General features: G+C 49.2%; 1 long non-coding RNA gene across 1 annotated transcript; it reads left to right on the plus strand.

Moving 5' to 3' along the window:
• The first annotated feature begins 4,297 nt into the window (after positions 1-4,297).
• LOC144037380 (uncharacterized) lies at positions 4,298-5,446 on the plus strand. Its single transcript, XR_013288886.1, has 3 exons — positions 4,298-4,397; positions 4,695-4,750; positions 4,830-5,446. It is a non-coding gene; the product is annotated as an uncharacterized LOC144037380 (long non-coding RNA).
• Positions 5,447-7,021: the final 1,575 nt, after the last annotated feature.

The following is a 7,021-nucleotide window of genomic DNA, read 5'->3' on the forward strand; positions in this document are numbered from 1 at the left end:
AATCACAAACGGAATGATTGAGTGTTGTTCTTTACAATCAAACATGCAAATAAACGATTTACAATTGAGAGAGTGGCCACATTTATTTCTCTGGACCCCAGTCAAGGTCTAATTTTGCGGAGACGTGGACTCCAGTCAAGTTCCTGCTTCCATGAGCTGTGACTCGGCAAAAACAAAAAGGCTGGAGACTTGACTGGGATGCTCACGACCAGGAACTTGACTTGACCCGAGACATGTGAGATTTGATGGCGGTTTCATTGGATTTGGTCGCTCGATGGATCAAATATCAAACTTGTTGTAATTCAAAATGTGTGGACGGTTCGAGCCCATCGCGACATGGCAGTTCGCTTCCTGACGATTTGCATTTGTGACCATTTGAAACTCGGCTTTCTGCTTAAGGTAAGCCATCTTAAGAATAAAAAGAAAAAAACTTGAACGGCGTTATGAAGCCGTGCTTTTGTGGTGCTTTTGTGGTGCTTTTGTCGTGCTTTTGTCGTGCTTTTGTGGTGCTTTTGTGGTGCTTTTGTCGTGCTTTTGTCATGGTTTTGTCGTGCTTTTGTCGTGCTTTTGTCGTGCTTTTGTCATGGTTTTGTCGTGCTTTTGTCGTGCTTTTGTCGTGCTTTTGTCGTGCTTTTGTCGTGGCCTGTCCGCTTACGTCCATTTATCAGCACAGTCCAAATTCAGCAGCTCGCTATTTAGACGACATTTTGCATTTGAAACGATACATTTATTCAGTGTCGCGAGTGTTTCGAAGGTGGGAGTCGTGCAGGGGCTTCGTAATGGCTGAACAGAGTAATAAATCCCCCCCCAAAATGTTGAAACACACCCAATAATAATAATAAAGTCAAGTGGGAATTCATCTATTGCAGGTGGGCTTGGAACGCATCATCAGTGAAATGTGAGGGAACGCTGGACCTGTATTTGATTTGTGGATGGTTGTTTTGGGGAAAAAAAATATTTGGGAATTTTTTTTTTGGGGGGGGGGGGTGTTGCACACAAGAAAAAAAAAGAAAATTAATTGAAAAAAATTGAGAACTAACACGAGCAAAAATGAACAAATCCGGTGTTAAAACTAGCTCAATGTCAAAAAAAAAACAACTGAAAAAGGAAAACTAACCCTACAATGAAAATTCCCAAACTGGTGTGGCACGAGGTGGCGGCACAAAAGCCGCACACACAAACGGAAGCAATGAATGTGGGAATGAATGTGCGCGCACGTGGCCGCCGTGCAAGCACATTCTATAGGTTGAAATTCCGTTGCAGTCTTGTCATGTGCCGAGTCGCAGGTGCACCCCGAACCAAGCAATGCTACGCTATGCTTCCATTTCTTGCCAAGCCGCAATAAGTGTCAAACAGAGAGACCATCCAAATGTCGTCGGCAAGGGCTAAAAATTCGGAGCCTGCCGCGACCTCGTTCGGACCTCGTTCGGACCTCGTTCGGAGCCTGCCGCGACCTCGTCAAGCGTGCGCACAAGCACAAGTTATTGTGATGCATTTGGGGAAAATGGACTCGCCATCCACGTCATTGCTTCACTCTGATTTTTGGGCTGTCTGTACAATGGCGCCCTCTGGAGGCTGAAAACGTGTATTTCCATTCAAAGATTTGGCGTCCTTTTGTTCCCCGTCGTTATATGCATGGATATCAAACGTGTTTTTGTTGTTGTTTTAATCACGTTGTGATCAGATGTGTTGCTTGCAGCACGTACCTCAAGATCCGGTCCAGGAGGGCCCGAGTCCTGCGTGTTTTCCAGGTTTCTCGACTCGCTTGCTGATGAGCTTGAATATGAATCAGCTGTGTTGAAGGTGGGAAATCTCGAAAACATGCAGGACTCAAGCCCTCCAGGACCGGACTTTGACACCACTGGCTTAGAGGTTAATATCAATTGATAAACCACACACACACACTCAGTACACCATCAGGTTTTGATTTTGTGCACGTTTATTTCTAATCTCTTTGGGAAAATCTACTTGGAACTTTAACTACTCCAACTGCTGTGATAGGAACTAGAAAAAAACGAGGAGCTAAAATAATCAACGAAAACGAACAAGAAAAGAGTCTTAAACGAGGTGGTCAAATGTCCTCATCAGTCCAAGATGGGAGCCGGCATTTAAGCGAATTGCTTGCAGCAATTTGTACAATCTGGGTCGTGTTTGCAAAGTTGCACTTACAGATGGTCCGGTGTTGGCCAGAGACGCGGGTCCCAGGATTGGAGGTTCAGCAAGCCGTTGAAGAACAGATGAAAGAGGTTCGGTTCAGTTGAGAGAGAGAGAGAGAGAGAGAGAGAGAGAGAGAGAGAGTTCATCAGGACGGTCAGAGGAGCCTGACGGGGGGTGGCTGGGAGGGGCCCTTTGGTTGTTGAAACGTGTGCACCCGTGAACGTTAAGTGGAGATGACGCCACTCACAGGTCTTCTCAATCCAGAGCTGGTGGGGCTGGAGGTCTGGGGTGGGGGGGGGGGCTCTTGGGCCCCCAACACCCCACTGTGGCATTTCCAGGAAAAAGAAATACAATTCCTTGGTCTGTGATGAGGTTGAAAAAGTTACAAGCAGCCGATAATCCTGACAGAAGATAGAGAAGTTGTGAACATATTTGAGGCTCCTGTTTGTCCGCTGCAGTCTCGAGAACTTGCTCCTGTCCGGCGGCCCGAGCCCTGCCTGGACCTCAACATTTGGACCTGCTGCTGCAACACACCGTGACGGAACTCACCTGCTTCAAGCAACTGCGCTGCCGGACTTCACACGCGCGCGCTCACACGCCTGCGCTGCGACCGCTCCACTTCGTAGCGAGCCGCGGTTGTCGAAATCAACTGGATTTCATCTGACTTTGAGCCGCACTGACAGCAAGTCGTGAAACGTTCGGTAATAACAATCCAATCACATGAACAGCAAAAACAACAATATCATCACCACAGCGGCGACGTCCCAGATATCGGCTCAACTTGCATTCTTCCGTGAGTGGTCGAGTGGGCTCAGGCCGCTCTGCAGATGTTTGTTTTGGGCGTCTCCAGGCGGACGCAGATTGACATCACGTACTGTCGAGTCTACGCAAAAGCTGCACTACAACTTGTGTTCAACATCAAAGATCTCCGTATGTATTACAAACAATAGGCTTGGAGGGTTCGGGTTGCAAGTGCGGCCTACGCTACAGCAGCAGCATATTTCATCTTCAGCTGTTAGCTAGCACAAACAAAAAGTCAAATAGCATTTGTTGTTGTTAATGGTCTAAGCCAGAAATACCTCGGAATTGCGACCTCGGAATTGCGGCCTCGGAATTGCGGCCTCGGAATTGCGGCCTCGGAATTGCGACCTCGGAATTGCGGCCTCGGAATTGCGGCCTCGGAATTGCGGCCTCGGAATTGCGGCCTCGGAATTGCGGCCTCGGAATTGCGGCCTCGGAATTGCGGCCTCGGAATTGCGACCTCGGAATTGCGGCCTCGGAATTGCGGCCTCGGAATTGCGACCTCGGAATTGCGGCCTCGGAATTGCGGCCTCGGAATTGCGACCTCGGAATTGCGACCTCGGAATTGCGACCTCGGAATTGCGGCCTCGCGACCTCGGAATTGCCGCCTCGGAATTGCGACCTCGGAATTGCGGCCTCGGAATTGCGACCTCGGAATTGCGACCTCTTCTCCGTGTCCGCTTTCCTTTGTTTTCTGAGCCGCCCCGGAGGGCGTTGACCGTCAAGATCGCAACACTGAAGGTATTTGTTGCTTGTAATGACAAAGACAAACACAAAATCGGGATCAGCAGGTCAGACTTTTTAAAAGATTGGGGCTCGGCCAGAAAATTGTGATCGGTGCACCCCTAGAAAGAAGCCCTTGGTCAGATGCTGTAGTGGGGTCAGGTGGGCCCGGGGGGTGTTTGTGGGCGCTAAGTGATTGTTGGCCCAGGGCGCAAATGCGGTCAGGACCGCCTCTGCGCATCTTCGTCGACATGAGCGCCGGATCTTGTGCGAGCAGCTGCCTGCGGTCAACGATAGTGAAGCGCCCTAAAGATTTTGTCAGTAACAAACAAATGAGGCCGCCAGCACGCAGGTCAAAGGTCCCGCCAGAGCTTAAAGCGTCCTTATGCCGAGCGGCGCTTGAAGGAAACAAACCGGTTTGCCCAAAGTGACAATGGCCTTTCTCACATGGCCTCGGGCATTAACTGCATGTTCTGTTCTCTTGTTTTCAAAGTGACTCATGTAATTGATTAATTGCAGCGAGAACATGCGAAGGAGAAATGTGGCTTGACAAGACCCGCCTAGAAGATACCAACTGCTTGCGTGAGAACAAAAGGAAAATTAATTAAAAGCCTCACCTAACAGCAAAAATGAGTCCTTTGTTGTCGGCGCGAGGCAAGATATAAACTGCCGGCGCAGGATCGACAGCAAGCCAGACGCAGACTTGATTCAGTGCGGTGAGTACGCCCTTCGACTTGGTGCCGCTCGGTGCCGCTCGCTTCCTTCAACGTTCAACTTCGATGTTGGGCAGATTTCGCTCCTTGCTTTCTGCACTTTGACATGTTGCTCAGGAAGACTTTTGAAGCGAGAGCAATGTGGCAAAAGTTGGGGGTCAGCTTGAGGACAGGAACGTTTAGCCGGCATCGCTCCACTCGGACCCGGCCGCTTGTCTGCCTGCGTTCCGATAGCGGCCGCCGCCCCCTTGGCTTGTCCTGATGCACATTCACGGTTCCTTCTCACTGTCTGTCTTACAGAGCCACGCGTGACACGATGGGGACTTTGGATCTGCTCACTCTCGTCCTTTTACTCGGTAAGTCGCCCGACCGTAAGTCAGGCCGTGACTCGTCATGGCGCGACGCGAGCTAACCTCAACGCAATTCAACTGACAGGAAGCCTCGGCCTGCCGACCACTCGGGCCCAGACGCCAGATGAGAACGACGGCCCCTCAGGGGATACAACAACAACAGCAACAACAACAACAACAACAACAACAACAACATCCGGGACGCCACCAGATCCGACAGCTTCCGACTGTCTAACCGTGGATGCAGATTTCCAGTTGGGTTTAGAGATTCTTGACGATAATGTGGGCCTTTCTTTGCGTATTTTTAATGGCAAAATTTGGATTATGGGGATCGATTATACTGACGGATATCCAGACACGGGCACACCTGACGATTCAACCCCCACACCCACCCCAGCTCCACCCACGACCACGACCACAACCATGACCACGACCACAACCACAGCGGCCCCAGGGCCCACCCCAGATGAAAACGATTAATTGGCACATTAGCTGTGCTCTGCATTGGAGCTGCAGCTCTATTTCCTTTTGAAAGTTACAATGCCATCAAGACTTTTCTGTTGCTTGCAATCTCCTTCCTCAATCAATTCCTCACAATAGTCGTTACGGTGTGACATGAAAACGCTTGATTGCTTTCCATGATGTCTGCACGCTCACTTCTGGTGAACTTTTCTTTGCTTCAATAAAACTCATGAGCTCACAGTTTGCGCCTTCGTCTTCTTTTTATATCCATGTACATCATTTTCAATTGAAAAAATGGGACTTATTATTTTGCTCTTTGCTTTGAAATTTCACACCCAAAAATGCCCGAGTAGACGTCTGAAACTCAGATGTCGAAGCCGAATGACAGAAAAGTGGAAAAAGTGTTTGTTTTTTTAAAACATTTGTCGTCCCACTGGAGTGGTTAAGATCATCCAAGAAATCAGAAAGATAACGTCTTCAAACGCTGATTAGATTTATTGAGGGGGGGGGGGTCTTCAAAGTGAGTTTGTCTTGTGTGAAAAAGTAGTCACATGGTGCTCACCAGCAGAAAATTGTGATGGGAACAAAAAAGAAAGAAACAGAGGCCGGCTTCGAGCGCAGCCCAAACGGCAAGAAAAGTGACAGACAAACCGAGAGGCGGCAAGTGGCAGTAAAGAAGCCACCAAGTCCGCTCCGTGGCCCCCCCAAACGCAAAATGGGACAACAATCATTTGTTGAAAAGAATATTTTCACAACCTCCCCTTTGCCTCAAAAATGGTTTGTTCCATACAAAAAGTGGAACCCGCTGGCTTCCAGTGACTGCACTTGAGTGACGGTCCGAGTTGACCCGACCCGACTTCAATCAGACGTGACGACATTTCACCCCGAGAGCTCAACACAAACACACAATTCTCATCGCCAGTCCTCATTTTTATTGTCCTGATTTCCAGCAGCTGTTTTTTTTTTTTGCCAAGAAACGTTTGAGGTTGGCCAGACAAGCCGCAACGCTTCCCGTCCGAAATCGGAATCGGACGGCTTCCTATTCCAACCAAGGTTGGCCAGCGAACCCGTCGCCATCCCAGAGAGCCTTTGGACACAAACGCCGTATCCACGAAACATTCGCCACTTGTATATGTTGTGCATTGCGTTGCATATCAGAGCCCCAAAAAAAGTGCACTTTTGCATTTGAGGGCAAAGCAGATGGTTTATTCCTGGGGGGGGGAAAAATCATCTCGTTGATGTGCAGGACGGCGGCTGCTGCTGCTGTCGCCAAATGAGTTTGTTGTCTTCCCAACTTCCATCATCGCAAGGTGACACAAGGCTTCTTTTAGAAATTCATTGCATTCATCTTTTGCTGTGACAACTTTTAAACAAACTTTCATCAACGCGGGATCATTTGATACTTTTGTTTCAATAAATGTACAAAAAAGGATCGATCCTGGCAGCTCAGCGCCCCGCAACCTCTGACCCTAAAGTGGGGGCGTTCCTATTTGCGTGAATCCCCTTTGATGTTGCAGACCACCAGCTAACCGACAGCTCCCAATGGCAACATCCTCTTGAGCAGTTTGCAAGTTGGCAGCAAGCCAAGCCAGCGCGTCGCAGCCGAGACGTCCGTTTCAGTCAACAACCTCGATTTCATTCATTTTGGACAGAAGATTCCGCAAGTTCAAAGAAAAGCAAAGGTAGTCGTCGCCAAGTCAAACAAGCGGACGCTACGTGCTGCTTTGAACAGCCCCTTTTTCTTTCCTCGCTCAGTTTAAAAGCCACCACGTCGGCCAGGTGGGCTCAGACGGGTTTCTGGGGGTCCGCGTCGAC

The sequence above is a fragment of the Vanacampus margaritifer genome, chromosome 17 (genome assembly GCF_051991255.1).
Source record: "Vanacampus margaritifer isolate UIUO_Vmar chromosome 17, RoL_Vmar_1.0, whole genome shotgun sequence".
Lineage (NCBI taxonomy): Eukaryota > Metazoa > Chordata > Actinopteri > Syngnathiformes > Syngnathidae > Vanacampus > Vanacampus margaritifer.